Source organism: Pinus tabuliformis, chromosome 2_1 (assembly GCF_031772625.1).
Source record: "Pinus tabuliformis cultivar Carrire ecotype Pingquan chromosome 2_1, CPIR1, whole genome shotgun sequence".
Lineage (NCBI taxonomy): Eukaryota > Viridiplantae > Streptophyta > Pinopsida > Pinales > Pinaceae > Pinus > Pinus tabuliformis.
Window position 1 is genome coordinate 918,491,273 of NC_142299.1, and position 16,291 is coordinate 918,507,563.

At 36.1% G+C, this 16,291-nt stretch overlaps 1 pseudogene; it reads left to right on the forward strand.

Moving 5' to 3' along the window:
* The window catches only part of LOC149203648 (late embryogenesis abundant protein D-34-like), a 117,875-nt pseudogene that overhangs the window by 52,025 nt on the left and 49,559 nt on the right, over positions 1 to 16,291 (forward strand).

Below are 16,291 nucleotides of genomic sequence, written 5' to 3' on the forward strand. Positions count from 1 at the left end.
TTAAATATAAAAATTTATATTTTATAAAATTTTGAAGATAAAAATAAATTATAAAAACATATTTATTATGAATTATTTAATTTATTATAAAATTTTAATAAATTTGTAATTATAATTATCAAAAATATTAATTAATTTTATATTTGTTTAAAATATTAATTAAATTAACTATAAATTATACGAAAAAAAAATTTATCATTTAGTTTATAATAAGTTTGTAATAGAATCCCCGATGAAAGAATAAAATATTTTTATTCAATGAAGACATAAATAAGTTTGCAATAGAATCCCCGATGAAAGAACAATATATTTTTATTCAATGAAGATATTTATTGAGATATTTTTAGATTTTTGAAATGGTTTTATCTTTCTTATTTTATTGGTCACTGATGTGATATAAATTAATTTTCATTATGTAATTAAAATGAGTAGGTGTTGGTGCATTCGATTTTTGATAGATACTGATCGGGTATTTTCATAAGGAGTTCTTTGATGTGAAGTCAATGGTTCAATTCCTAGGTCTATACGGGTGATATATTGGATATAATGTAGATGTAGTACAACTTGGTAGGTATTGGTCCACGAGGTGTTTGATAGACGATGACCGGGTGCTCTATTAAGACACTCCTTCATGTGATGTGATCGGGTGCTTGGTGCTCTATTAAGACACTCCTTAATGTGGAAGTCATCGATTTAATGCCCTCCCAAGATCCAAGTGATATATTAGACATAATGAAGATGTAGTTCCACCAAACTTAAAAAAATAGATATGAAATACTTTCCAAAAATAAAGTGAATACCAAAATTTAAAATTATACATACTAATGTAACTTAAATAAAAATTTAGAAATCATTAACTATATTAAAATATTTTTATTAAATTAAAATATTGATTTATTTCATTGAGATACTTTTAGATTTTTATTTTATTTTTTCTCCGTTCTTATTTTATCTTACAAAAAATTATTATAGTTGATTTTGTTAGAATATAAATTAATTCTTATTTTATAGTTAAAATGGTATCAAATAATTTTCAAGGATATAAGATATTTCAAAAAAAAAAAATAAGAGGTAAAAAATTATTAAATTAAGATGATTAAATATTCATTTAAAGCATATGAGGTATATTGAAATTAAATCTCAATTTTTAAATATATGTTATAATAGACTTTCTTAATTTTCAAAATTATGAAAACTATAATAATTTAATAATTTTTTTAATAGTGTATAAATATAAAAATAGAATTTAAAAAACATATAAATAATCTTTTAACTTTTTGAATATCTAATAAATTATTTTAAGTTATCCATAAATATAAATCATTCAGATCAATATCAATTAACATATTTGTGAGATTATTAAAAAGTTTAAACTATTTTGAAAAAATTACTATTATTATTATATAAAAAATATTGTCATTATTAAATTATATAAACAATTTTTTTATAAATTAAACAAATTATCTAAAATAATAATAACAATAAAAAATTTATTATAACCCAAATAAATTACATAAAACTATAAAATTTTAATCAATCTAAATGTTATATATTTACTTCTAGTATGAAGTTTCTCATTAAATAATTTATAATCTCCTCATACTAAGATAAATCTCTTTGTACAATTAACTAAAGTATGAATACATTTTAAATCTCTTCTATAATATTTAGTTTTTAACGTAGATTATTAAAAAATATAAAATATTTTGAAAAAAATTACTACTATTTTTTTTTTTTTTTTTTTTTTTTTTTTTTTTTCAAAAGGTGGAAAAACCTATCAAACTCAGTTTGTCAAACCAATAGTGAGGACAGCCATCTCTGGCTGCTATCCGCGAATGTTAGTTGACACATCACTGTTATGATAACCCGCTGGTGGTCCGTAAGGGAGCAGGCTTTCACTCCTGCCAGATGCCTCTGGGTCTTGGGCCGTTAACCTGTTTCCTTACGTCCGAGGAAGACGAGCTCTTAGCCAAGTAGAAGCAGTTTTAGGGCATACTCCAGGCCCAAGTTACTACTATTATTATATAAAAAATGTTGTCATTATTAAATTATATAAACAATGTTGTCATTTTTTATATAATTACATTATTAAATTATATAAACAATTGTTTTAATAAATAAATAAAAAATTGATTTAAAATAATAAGAAAAATTGATTTGTTATAATCCAAATAAATTACATACAACTATAAAATTTTAATCATTGAAAATGTTATATATTTACTTGAAGTGTGAAGTTTCTCATTAAATCATTTTTACTCTCCTCATACGAAGATAAATCTCTTTATACAATTAAATAGGGTAGGAATACATTTTAAATCTCTTCCTACAATATTTAGTTTTAGTGGACTGCGTGTCTTAATCTCCTCATACGAAAATAAATATCTTTATACAATTAAATAGCGTATGAATACATTTTAAATCTCTTTCTACACTATTTAGTTTCAGTGGACTGTGTTCTACATTTATCTTTGATTAAATATAAAGAAAGTTCATCTAGGTCAAAATATTTTTAATAAATTAAAAAAAAAAACAAACAAACATCCACATGCCATAAAACAACATGCAATTTTATTGATACAACAGCAGTGCCCAAGTGCAGAAGAAGTTACACAGCAAAATGGGGAAGATCAGATAGGCAACAAAACAAAATTCAGATGGCGTTCTGCAATTAATATGCAATTTTATTGATACAACAGCAGTGCCCAAGTGCAGAAGTAGTTACACAGCAAAATGGGGAAGATCAGATAGGCAACAAAACAAAATTCAGTTGGGGTTCTGCAATTGCTTTACGTGGAGACCAGCCTAATACTTGCAACGGTAGTAGGAGACGAGTGAAATACGTATTCACTAACAAACACATGACCTAATACAATGAGCCTGGAAAATATTTTTGCTACCTAAAGAGTAGGGTAAGATATAAACTCAAAAACTTAAGAAGACGCAGTCCCTGTGTATCTAATTTTACAGTAATTCTCAATCTCCTCTTTTCTTCACCATAGAAGGCGCCCTACAATGAAACACCACCTACCATACAATACTCCAATAAATTCAATGAATAATACATAGAAATTTGATTTGATGTAAAATTTTGATGTCAAGCGTACTGTCACCCAAAAACTTGTGGAACCTATTTATCCATTCTTCTTTTTCACCTCACTGTTATTGAAATATTCCACGTTCCTCCTCGCTGCAATCACCCGAATTCAATACACCAATGAACACAATAAATAAATAAATTCATGCTTTTATTAATTAATTCAATGAGAAAATAAAGATTCGAAGTGAGCAAACCTAATGATACCATTTCTCGTGACATTGCAGACTTCCTCTTCCTCTGATTTTGGGAGGGTGAATCGTTGCTTGCTATCGATATCCACAGCCATCAATATCTACGAATGAGATTGGTGAATGAATATATGAGGAAATGAACGAACTAGGGATTTTATAAAAAAAATGTGGTCCTTAGGTGATAGTAGCCTAAGTAGAAGAAGCAGGATGACCAGCTCCGAAAAGAGGGTGTCGACATTTGTGAAGGGCCTGAGGCTTTTGTCGTAGATATACACTAGCCCCTTTGGCAGTATTTATGATGATATTCATGTTCCGTAACCAGCACAAAATTCGGACCATAGAATTTCTTCGAAAGATATGCTCATCAAAACTGCCACTGGGCATCTAATCGTATATTAGAAACTTCTGATGCCCCTCCCTTTCATGGTTGGCTACGCAGCGGCCTCTCAAAACGACCATATTCCTGTCGTGATGTTGATCTCCACCTCGTTAAAAGAATTTAGACTGCCCGTTTCTAATTTAAAATCCCCCACCTCGTTTAAAAATTTTGAGTCATTTCAAAATCCGGCGCATAAGTTTGAAATTTGAAATATTGGGAGGGGATATAGCATTTGAAATCCGTATGGAGATGTCATTGAATGCGTATTGTGCAGACTGTATTATCGATCACATCTAGGAGTCAGAGCTCCCAGAAATGTGACGGAGAAGAGCAGCCGGAAATCGAGAGAGGAGAGCATGTAGATGTCATACATGACCATGTTGGTTTTCCATTCACGTACTATGTATGAGGCAGGTGCTATCGAATGTATTAAATGCTCTATATTGGGTGCCCCATGCTATGGCCATAACTATGTATAACAAGTCACCGAGCGAATGATTGGCTTAGTGACTTGTTTTTAAAAATTGCCCTATGGAGCTACCTAAGTATGGAGCTACATTTAGGGTGTCCAGAGAACCCATGACCCAGTAACAACTGGGAACTCTCCCATGAACCTTTAACAAGGACAATTGGCACTTGACCAACTGAACGAATTCTCTAGGCTCTAGGCTAGATATTGGGATTTGTTAAAAACGGCAGATTATTAATTTAAATGATCTTGGAATTTGTTAAAATCAATAGATAGTTAATCCAAATGATCCAAGATAAAACGTACTGAAAGTTCCCAACTTTTTTTTTAGTTCGTCAAAGTTATGAAACTTGAACTTGGTATTGAACAGTAAGGAGCCAGATTGCGTCCGTATGGGTTTGCAAGGAGTCAGATTGCACCATTTACTTTCTATAAGATTTGAGAATTTTCAATTTTTATAAGAAATGGAACTTGAACATGGTATTCAACCGTAAGGAGTCAGATTGGACCATTTTGATGATTTTCAATTAGCTTCAAGGAAGTTCAATTATATAGGTGGTTAGAGTTTGAAAATTGAACTTGGCAGTAAGGAGAAGGGTCGGTAAAAACTCGAACTTAGTAGTAAGAGGAAGGGTTGATAAGGAGTTTAAGTTTGAAACTTAACTTGGTAGTAAGTAGTAATGTGGAAGTGTTAGTAAAAAGTTGAACTTGGTATGAATTTGCTGAAAAGGGGTTAAAGTTTGAGACTTAAACTTGGTAGGAAGCAGTAATGAGGAAGGGTGTGAAAAAACTTTAACTTGGTAAGGGTGTGAAAAAAACTTTAACTTGGTAGTAAGGAGGATGGATCTAAGGGTGTGAAAAAACTTTAACTTGGTAGTAAGGAGGATGGGTCGAACTTAGTACTTTAACTTGGTAGTAAGGAGGATGGGTCGAACTTAGTAGTAAGGAGGAAGGTTTTGATAAAGAGTTAAAGTTTGAAATTTAACTTGGTAGTAAGCAGTAATGAGTAATGTGGAAGTGTTAGTAAAAAGTTGAACTTGCTGAAAAGGGGGTTAAAGTTTGAAACTTAAACTTGGTAGGAAGCAGTGGTGAGGCAACAACTTTAACTTGGTGGTAAGGAGGATGGGTCGGTAACCTTAATAATAATTTTATTTGTTTGATAATATCTTCCTATGTTTAATATGAGTTAATAACATTTTTAGAAGTTGCTCATATGTTTATAAAACCAACACATTTATGTTGGTAATATATTTATATGTTTTATATGAGATATATACATTCGTAAGAATGGGTTGGTAATATATTTATATTAGATATTTATATTTAATTTTAATTTTAATTTTTTAATAGTAATATTTAATTTTTTTTATATATTTAGGTGCGTAACATATTTATATGTTTAATTTGAGATATTTACATTGGTAAGAATGGCTTGGTAATATATTTATATGAGAAATTTATATTTATATTTAATTTAAATTTTGTAATAGTAAGATTTAAATTTTATAAAATATTTTAGAATATTTTTAGAAGTAGTTAGTAATAGTCACATGTTAAAGTTGAGAGATCTAGATTATTATATCTAAAGTAGTTATGATTTTTCATTTTTAATTAAATTAATTAATTAAAAAAATCACATATGAACAAGTATTATATAAAAAACTTCATACATTCATATATGTTATGGTTTAGAGTCAATTATTGCGTCGAGAGGCTCTTTACAGCCCAGTATATGAGAGAGATGTGAGAGTTTATATGAGGGAGATGTTGTAATGTAATGTTACATTAAAAAATATATAAAAAAAAAAAACAAAAAAAACAAAAAACAAAAACAAAAAATTGAGGGGAGAGATGTGAGAGCCTAGTATATGAGGGAGATGTTGTAACTTAATGTTAGAGTAAAAAATATTTTAAAAAAATTGAGAGAGATGTTGTCACGTAACATTACATTAAAAAAATATATTAAAAAATATGAAGGAGATGTCGTCATGTAAGTAACGTTACATTAAAAAAATTATTAAAAAAATATATATGTTTAGGCTAATATATATATTGTTTATGATGAAGAAGATATGTGTAACGTTACTATATATGTGTCTGCTAATATATATTGTATATGCTAAAGATACTTTTAAAGTTACTTTAAAATAAAATAAAATTAATTAATTAAAATAAAAATAAAAAATAAAAATGTGTCAGCAATATTAACAAACTCAATTTTAGAATGATATATATACAATTTAAAAAGAGATCAATTAGCTTATTCATTAAATAACATTGAAAATTAGGTAAAGGAAGCCGATGATTTAATTGGGCATATCATGTAATAATAACTAGGTAAATTTCATGGCCTTTACTTTTTTGTTGTGTGATTTCTGTAATAATAATAACGCGGTAAATTTATATTTCGATCAAATTCAAGGTGGTTTTGTGATTTCTATAACATTGCAGGGAGGTAAAATCAATATAATGAAAGGTGCTCAATAAAATTAGTAGGAGTGAGGGGAAATATTGAGTAGAATGTAATATTTAGGGTGGGGTGTGACAAATATTATGTAAAATTTAATAATATTGGGTAACATATAATATTGTAATATTATATTTTATGTGTTCCATCCATAAATTTAATTAATAAGCCGATAAAAACTTAATATTTACAATATGACATACAAGGATGATGAAGAGCTCTTGAGTAAAGGAAAATGGTGGACTAGGGTTTCTGAGAAACCCTTACACGGCACAGAGACAGAAAAAGCAGACTCTAAGAATTAAGCAGTATTGCTACCAGTGCGGGTCTGGTTGAACTGGTAGAAACAACAAATGAATATTTCGATGGGGGAGGCCCAGGCCGCAACAATGGAAATCGGCCTCATGGGGACGAAAATGAATAGCCCTCAACTAGAAGAGCAGAACAACCATCGGTACAGCCTGCACAGTAGCAGGAGAAGAACGAAACGACAGATCTGAACAATGAAAAAGAAAACAACCCTGCAACACCTGAAGAACCAAAGAAGGCATCGTCTTCCACTTGCAAGCCCATTGCAGCGGAACGACCCAAGATTGATTTACCCAATCATAGAATCAATGCACAAATACAATATATGAAAGACCATGCACTGATAGGTAAATTTATAGGCTACTGGCCTACCGAAAAAGCTCTGCAATAATGGATAACCTCAAAGTGGAAACCCAAGGGACATGTAACCCTAAAGATAGGCCCCAAAGGCTTTTTCACAGCCATCTTCAACTTGCATTGAAGACAGAAATCCCGTTCTAGATGGAGGACCCTATTTCCTCAATGTTGCAGGCCTATATCTATGAGACTGGATAGAAAGATTCAATCCAAACAAGGAAGACTTCAGCTAGGCATCAATATGGATTCGCATGTATTCCTTACCTCTGGAATACTGGGATGAAGAATCACTCAAAGCTATTAGCAATGGGCTAGGAGAATTCATAAAGATTGCAGAGGAAACAAAGCTTCGCAGGTACACCTCATATGCTCACATCTGTGTTTATATGAAACTCGGAAAGGCACTTACGGATTCGGTAAGTCTCCTTCATGATGACTTTGAATGGATTCAACCCATAGATTATGAACATGTGCCCTTTAGATGCAGGAAATGCCACGCCCATGGACATTTATTCCGTGATTGTCCTCTAAATGCCTCTCCTAGACCATGTGGGAAAATCTGATGTGGAAGGGTTTACCAAAGTTGCTAATAGAAAGAAGCATAATAAAAAACCCCCTACAACACCAAAAAATGCAATACCATCCTCCGATGCACCATCCTCTAGCAACAGTTTTGACCTTCTGTCAAACCTAGATATGCCAAAATCAGATCCTTCCAATATAGTTAAGACAACTTCTGTGCCATCCACCAAACCTTTTGTTGTACCTACTCCTAATGATGCTAGTCAACCATCATTAGCGAATAACTCAGATCTGCAACCAACAACCTCACAACCTACCCCCCTTCAAGATCTCAACAAAACCCTATGGTCCGCAAAAGGAATGGACATTGACAACTTGCTAACAGACCCACTCAACACAAACCACCACATGGATGAGAGTAGTCAACAAAGTCACATGGAAGAAGAACCTGAAAGCTTTGATCTAGGAGACCTAGACATTTTCAGTCTAGAACAAGCATGCAAAAAGAAAGAGTTCGACAAAATACCGGACAGGCAACTTGAAAATCTGGAAGTGGTACTCTCAAGAGTGCACCAGCACAACACCCTATGCATACAACAAGGAAGCAACTGGGATGGGCACCGAAGATGGGAAGAAAAGAGGTAGAAAGACAGATTTACAACGCACCATCCTCATTGGGGAAATACTAGTGGAGTCCGGTAGGTGTTCCAAGTTGACTAAATATTATTGATCCTTACCTACTGGTCAACCATGAAGCTCATCTCATGGAATGTTCGAGGACTTAATAGTCCTGGGAAATACAGGATCATAAAGAACATGATACAGCATGAAAGACCACATATTTTCTTCATGCAGGAAACAAAATGTAATACTAGCACATTAGCTTCCATTTTATCCAAAGCCTGGTCGAGATGCCAAACTGTCATGGTAGATGCAATGGGAGCTTTTGGGGGGCTTGCTATAGCCTGGAACACACAACAAATCTCCCTTACAGACTTCCATGCATCTCATCATTTTATCCAAGCCACTTTTCACATCATCAGAACCAATATACATGGTCACTTGACAAATGTATACTTCCCTCAAGATACTATGCAAAAGAATACACTGCTAAAATCATTGGAAACTCTCAATTCCATAAGAACACATCCACTCTAGATCACAGGCGGTGACTTCAATATGATCACTCGGCTCGAGGAAAAACAAGGAGGCAGAAGGAAGCTGGACAGTGAAAGCAGCAACTTCAAAGAATACATTCAAAATAATTGGCTAATTGATTTACCATTTGATAATGGTCTTTTCACATGGAATAATAAAAGGTCAGGCTCTCAACAAATCACATCCAGGTTGGACAGATTCCTCATCTCAGATAACTCAGTACATCTAGGAGGTGATATCACCGCCTCAATACTCCCCATTGTAGGCTCAGATCACTAGCCCATTTCCCTTCAATGGACGAGTCCTAGAAACTCAAACAGGAAACCATTCAGATTTGAAACTTTTTGGCTCACTCACCTTGATTTCAAAAATATAGTCAAATCAGCTTGGGAGAGCTTTATTCCCTCTAGCGGCTCAACTATGTATAAATTCCAGCAGAGGTTGAAGCATATCAAAAGGCAAATCAAGCACTAGAATCACACCACATTCGGTAATATCTTTCAAGATCAAAAAGTGCTCGAGAAAAGTATGATAGAGCTACAACAGAAGATCATTACAGGAGGCAGAATCAAGACTTTAGCAAGTCAAGAACAAGCTCTTCTCATGCAATTAGAAGAAAGAAGGAAACAAGAGGAAATGCTCTGGAAACAAAAGTCAAGAATCAGATGGCTAAAAGAAGGGGAAAGAAACACCAAATTCTTTCACCACACAACTATCCAAAGAAGAATGAATAACACCATTGCGCATATTCAAAATCCACAGGGAGAGAGAATGGAGAAACATGAAGACATTGAGAGAGAGCTCACTAATCACTTCAAAATAGTACATCAAGAGTCGCCTATAGATAGACAGCCTGGAATAAATGAAATACTCCAGCATATTCCTAGAATTATAACAGAAGAGCACAATCAGCTCCTGCTGCGACCGGTAACTATGATGGAAGTAGAATCAGCTTCAGATCAATTGAAAGATGGGAAGGCTCCACGACTTGATGGCTTCACCTCTAACTTCTACCATCACTTTCGGGATTTATTCAAAGAGGAAGTCTAGAAAGTGGTAGAAGAATCACGAGCTATGCATTGGCTACTTCCTTCTCTCAATGCAACATTCATAGCTCTCATTCCCAAAGAAGATCAGTCGAGTACTCCAGAGAAGTTCAGGCCCATCGCTCTGTGCAATGTCATATACAAAATCATTTCGAAAGTCATTGCAATCGCCTCAAACTGCTTCTCCCCCTTCTTATTTCACCGGAACAATTTGGCTATGTTGAAGGACGTCAAATCTTGGATGGCATCATATTGACTCATGAAATTATTCACTCCTTGAAGAGCAACAAACAGGCAGGTATGCTTCTAAAAATTGATCTTTCTAAAGCTTTCGACAAACTAAGTTGGACTTATATAAAACAATTGCTTACTGCCTTTGGCTTCAGCCCGACCTGGGTTAGATGGATTATGAATCTCATATCCTCCCCCTTCTACTCCATCCTAGTTAATGGAATCCCCTCCAAACCCTACTCCCCATCCAGAGGAATTCGTCAAGGTGACCCTTTATCCCCCTTCCTCTTTATCATTATGGTAGAAGGTCTGGGTCGCCTTATAAAGAATGTTGTTCAATCTCACGACCTCAGAGGCATCTCTGCCCATGGAACCTCTACTATAACTCATCAACAATTTGTTGATGACAATATGTTGTTTGGACATCCTTCTGTCAGTGAAGCCCATGCTTTCAAAGCTCTGCTAGAAACTTTTTCCATGGCCTCAGGAACCACCATTAATACTGCTAAATCTCAAAAAAAAATTCCACACTCCTCTTGCCACTCAAAGAATAATTTCTAGAATCATAGGATTCTCACAAGCTAAACTACCATCTAAATATTTGGGTGCTCCACTGATAGATTCAGCCTTAAATCATGCCTCATGGAAACAACTCATTGAGAAAATCAAAAGTCAGTTATCGTCCTGGACCTACAGAACTCTCAACATGGCACGCAAGCTCATTTTGATAAAGGCGGTTTTACAATCCATGCCTCTCTATCTCTTCTCAGTTCTTGCAACACCGAAATGGGCACTCAAAAAGATCAAAAATTTGTAACGCAACTTCTTATGGGGCTCCATAGGGAAAAACCCTAAATTGGCACTAGTAAAATGGGTCATGGTCTTCACACCAAAAAAGCAGGGGGGTCTAGGATTGCGAGACCCGCAACATAGTAACACATTAATAGGAGCAAGAATATGGTGGCAATGGGTTTCAAGCCCACAGAAGCCATGGGCCCAAATATGGACTGCAAAATATGCAAACAATCGTCCACAGGAAGAGCTGATTAGAATCACCACTACAGACATAGGATCTCTAATCTGGAATGCAGCAAAACAGCATAAAGAGCTAATACAAAAGCACAGCTTCTGGGAGATACATGATGGGCGAACTGTGTGTTTTTGGATGGATTCATGGCAACAGAGGCCAAAAATTGTAGAAATCCTTCCCCCTACAAATCATGATGGAAACAACCTCAACCAAACTGACCATGTAGCACAATACTGGACTCAAAGTACCAATCAAGGCTTTAGGCAATGGAAACCTACTGAACAGATAATACAGCATGAAACTGAAGCCTATAACTCGGATCTACACAAAGAACTCACTAGCAGGAAAATCAAATGTACCAATGGAAAAGATGTTCTGAGATGGGGTTACACTCCAAGGGGAACTTACACAACAAAAGAAGCATATAAGCTGATGCTCCAAACACAGGAACCAGTAGATCCTACTTGGACTCATCTCTGGACTACAGGAATATGGCCCAAAATCTCTACCTTCACTTGGTTGCTCTATCATCAAAGAATTCTCACTTGGGATAATTTAATTAAAAGAGGATTCCAGGGACCCTCTTATTGTCCTAATTGTCAAAAACAAGGAGAAACTATTCAACATCTCATGGACTCCTGCTACATGGCTAACCAATTATGGGAAAAACTCACCTTCAGATGTCAGCGACCTTGCAGAATCTTAGGGGATATCAAAGGTACCATCCGCAATTGGACCCCTACGCCATATAAAAGCAAACTTCTAAATGCGCTATGGACAATTCTCCCAGGCTTCCTTTTCTGGACAATTTGGAAGGAAAGAAACAAAAGAATTTTCAAAAATCAAAGCACTACTTTGGAGATCATCTGGACCAATTTATGTCAGAATATTCAAGAAACCCTAGCTCTCCAACAGTGGAGTGTTGAGGACTTTCCCACTCAGGCACAGGAACAAAGCATATGGGACAACTGGAAATTAAAGCTCCCACAGGTTCAAATTGATCCCAACAAAGCAAGCATTATCAACAAGCAACCATCACATTGGAACCCCCCTCCAACAAATGTGATCAAACTAAATTTTGATGGGGCCTCAAAAGGCAACCCAGGCAAAGCAGGACATGGTGGAATTTTCAGAGATCAAGAAGGCTGACCTCTGCTAATATACTTTGGTTCAATTGGATGGGACACGAATAACTCTATAGAACTGGAAGGATTGTGGCAAGGTATGAACTTAGTGCATCAACATAATTTTCATCCTATTATAATAGAAGGGGACTCCCAAATTCTGATACACATGGTTACCCAAATACAACTAGGAACCACAGCTTCGAGATTCGCTACCAACTGGAGACTAGCAACTTGGCTCGAACTAATAAAGCAATGGATGAAAAACAGATGAGCCACCACCTTCATTCACATCAAAAGAGAAAACAACAAGGTGGCCGATCTTTGGCAAACATAGGAGTTGAACATGATCAGGTCCTACAATCTGGAACAATCAATATTTTACATAACCAAGCTCAATTACAAGCTTGCACTGACCTGGTTCACAAGGAAGCACATCTCCCAGATGCGGGTGCTCAGCAAGGACAATAAGGTGGTGACAGAACAGAACGGCATGTGGCCAAACCACATGGTCCTCCATAATCTGACACATAAGTCTAAAAATGGCATTAACACTAGCCATAAATGGCATTTAAGGGGGCGTTGTCTTCAACCAGTTTGCAACTACCCACCTCAGCTCCACGCAAAAATGACCTCCGATGATAATCTTACCACTACACCTTTCCATTCTCCTCTGCCTTTGCAATGTCTCTGCCCTCAAGATGTTGTAGCACCCAGCTCACGCACTACCACCGGGAGGCGCTGCCACCTCCTCTACTACATTGATTTAGGCCTAGGGACTCACTTCACTTAGAGCCTGGCTTGCCATTTCGTCCTTCACTCGGCCTCTGCAGCTAGTCCCTCCTCCAAGCCGCCCGTAACTTCCACTGAGCCCTTGCATCACTCTGAGCCTAATCCTGGAAGATGTTATCAAACATTTGGTGCCAACATGATGAGAATGTGTCATCGTATGCACAGTCATAGGGGCGGAAGTAGAGGAAGCTTGACTCGTCCCCCTCATTCTCCGGTTTCTGATTCCACTTCCTCTCTAGCCCAGCAGACTACCCAGTGCTGCCCAAACACCCGTAGTGGAAGAGGCCACTCTCAAAATCACTGCCTCCATCCAACGCCCCCTGCTTCATCTCCCAGCGGTAGTCCTTCCAATCCTACTTTGCCTCCCAGGGGCGCTCCCTCCAATCCACATCCACATCTCCATTCTGCCCAATTCACCTTTCATTCATCCATGAAATGGCCCATCATCACTGCCAGCACCTCCATAACCTTTCACAAGATGGAGCAATCAATTGAGGGTGGACACCATTCCAGAATAATTGAGGAGCAGGCCACTGAAGGTGGTGGCCACAACAAAGCAGAACTAGCATGGCTCAGACGAGCACCCATGGAGCAGGGACGCGAAAAATTGGGAAGGAGATGGGATGAACGAGGAAGGAGACGGACCAGGACCAGCAAGAAGAAGAAGACGTGGATCCTTACCATTGTTTCATCGAGGACGAACAACCAGCACAGCAAGCAGATAAAATGGAGGCTTCTCAATGGGCAGGTGTTGAAATGGAGGATTACAGGTGCTTCATCGTGGAGGAACACCCGTCATCTCTGCCTCACACCTAATCAGCCACATTGCTCGCCACGTGTTTGCCACATAGCCTGCCACGTGTCTGCTACTCTCAGGTTTTTGGGAATTTTTCTTTCTCATTTCTTTAATGGGGATTTAGGAAAAACTCATGGTATTTGGTTGGTTGGTTTTTGTTTCACCCTGAAAAACTGATAAAACATTGTGCGCAATTGTTGGTTTCCCCTGTGTGGGCAGCAAGTAAATTTCGGTTTCCCCTGTGTGGGCAGCAAGTAAATTTCGGTTTCCCCTGTGTGGGCAGCAAGTAAATTTCTGTAATCGTTTTTTGATTCGGACTGGTTTCCCATTATGGGCAGTCCATACTCAGGCACAGGCTAAAGCCTCACTGTACAATATTTTTTCAGTAATAGAATTAACCTAACTTATAAAAAAAAAAAAATATTTACAATATGACAAGATTTTTAATCATGAATATTTACCATGGATATTATTAACTTCTAAGTAGGTTTTTTTAGAATACCATGGGTCAATATCCACAAGAGAAAGATAGAGAGGGAGAGGAGGCAAGAAAAATATAATACCATGGGCTATTACTGTGGTTTATCAATACCATGGGTCATAGACTTTTTATTATTATGTTATGGATCTAGGGTTTTAATTGTTACAATACAATGGGTCAATACCATGTCTTATCAATACCACATGCCCAAAAACCATAACTTATTTAAAAATAAAAATATTTTACAAATATTTTATTTTAATTTAACTTTATAACCATTTTTAATTAAATCTAAGAGAAAAATGGTTATAATTACTTTTGAGGTATAACTAAACCCTCCATCCTCACGGCTACTAACAATATTTTCATAGAGATTAAATGGAAGTTTTAATAAATTAAAAAATGAAAATACTTTTATATATACATATGTGAAATTTATATAATATAATAATATTATAATGAATTGGGGTAGATGCATCTTAACCAAGGATCCAAGAGAAGTGAGAAAGAAAAGCGATTAACAATGATAGAGGAAATATAGTGCGTGATTCTTTTAATTTTTTTATTATTGTATTTTCTTTAACATGATTGATCCAAATTTTAGGTTTAATATTTTACAACAATTGTGTTTTTTATTAATTTAGATACTTTCTTAAATACAATACAATGGGATGATAATTAAGAAAGAGAGTGAGATAGAAGGGGGAATAGAGTGTGGGAGAGATACATAGAGGTGAGAGACACAATGAAAGAGAGAAAGGAAGAGAGAGAAGAGGGGGAGAGAGGGAGGGAGAGAGATGGATTTGGAGGGGAAAGAGATGGAGTGACAAGGGAGAGATGATGATGGAATGAGGGAGAGGGGAGACGAGGGAAGAGAGAGAAAAGGAGAGGATAAAGATAGGGAAAGAAGGGGAAGAGAGAGACAGGGAGACATAGATATGGAGGGGGGAGAGAGGGGGAGAGAGAGAAGGATAGAAGGAGGGAGATTGTGACAGAGTTGGAGGGTGGTGAGACAGTGTGTGTATGATGGGGGTAGAGATAGAGGGAGGTGGGAGAGAGGGGGAGAGAGAGGAAGGAAAAAGAGAGAGGACTTGAGAGAGGGGGAGATAGAGGGGGAGAAGGATATGGAGTTGGAAGGGGAAGAAAGACATAGAGAGAGAAAGGTGGAGAGAGAGTGGAAATGAATAGATGGAAAGTCAGAGAGAGAGAGAGAAAGAGAGATAGATATGGAGAGAGAGAGTGTGTATGTTCTTAGGGTGAGAAGGAGAGACAATGGGAGATAGAGATATGGATGGGGCAGGGGAGGGAGTAGAAGAGGGAGGAAAAGAGAGGGAGGATGAAAGAGGGATAGATGAGAGATAGAGATATAGATGGAGGGGGTAGAGAGAGAGAGAGAGAGAGAGAAGGGAAAGAGATAGAGAGGGAAAGGAAGAGATAGAGATAGATGGATAGATAGATAGATATGGGGGGGAGAGAGAGAAAGCGTGACATATGTTTAGGGGGTTGAGATAGAGAGACAAATAAGGAGAGATGGAGGGAGGTATAAATATAGATGGTAGAGGGAGAGAGGAAAGAAGAGAAAAATATAGAAAGTTAGGGAGAGACAAATAGAGTGAGACGGGGGAGAGAAGGAGGGGAAGAGATAGAAGGAGAGGGTGAGGTATATAGACACATAATGGAAGGTATAGAGAGAGGGAAGAAGAAAGAGTCTCACAAAGACAAATACAAACATAGTAGTTAGATCTAGAAAGTCATGAATATTTTAGATTTTCACTAAAACAGATTTATTGATTTCAATGTAGTTGTTGATTTCTAATCCTATTTGATCACATGCACTAT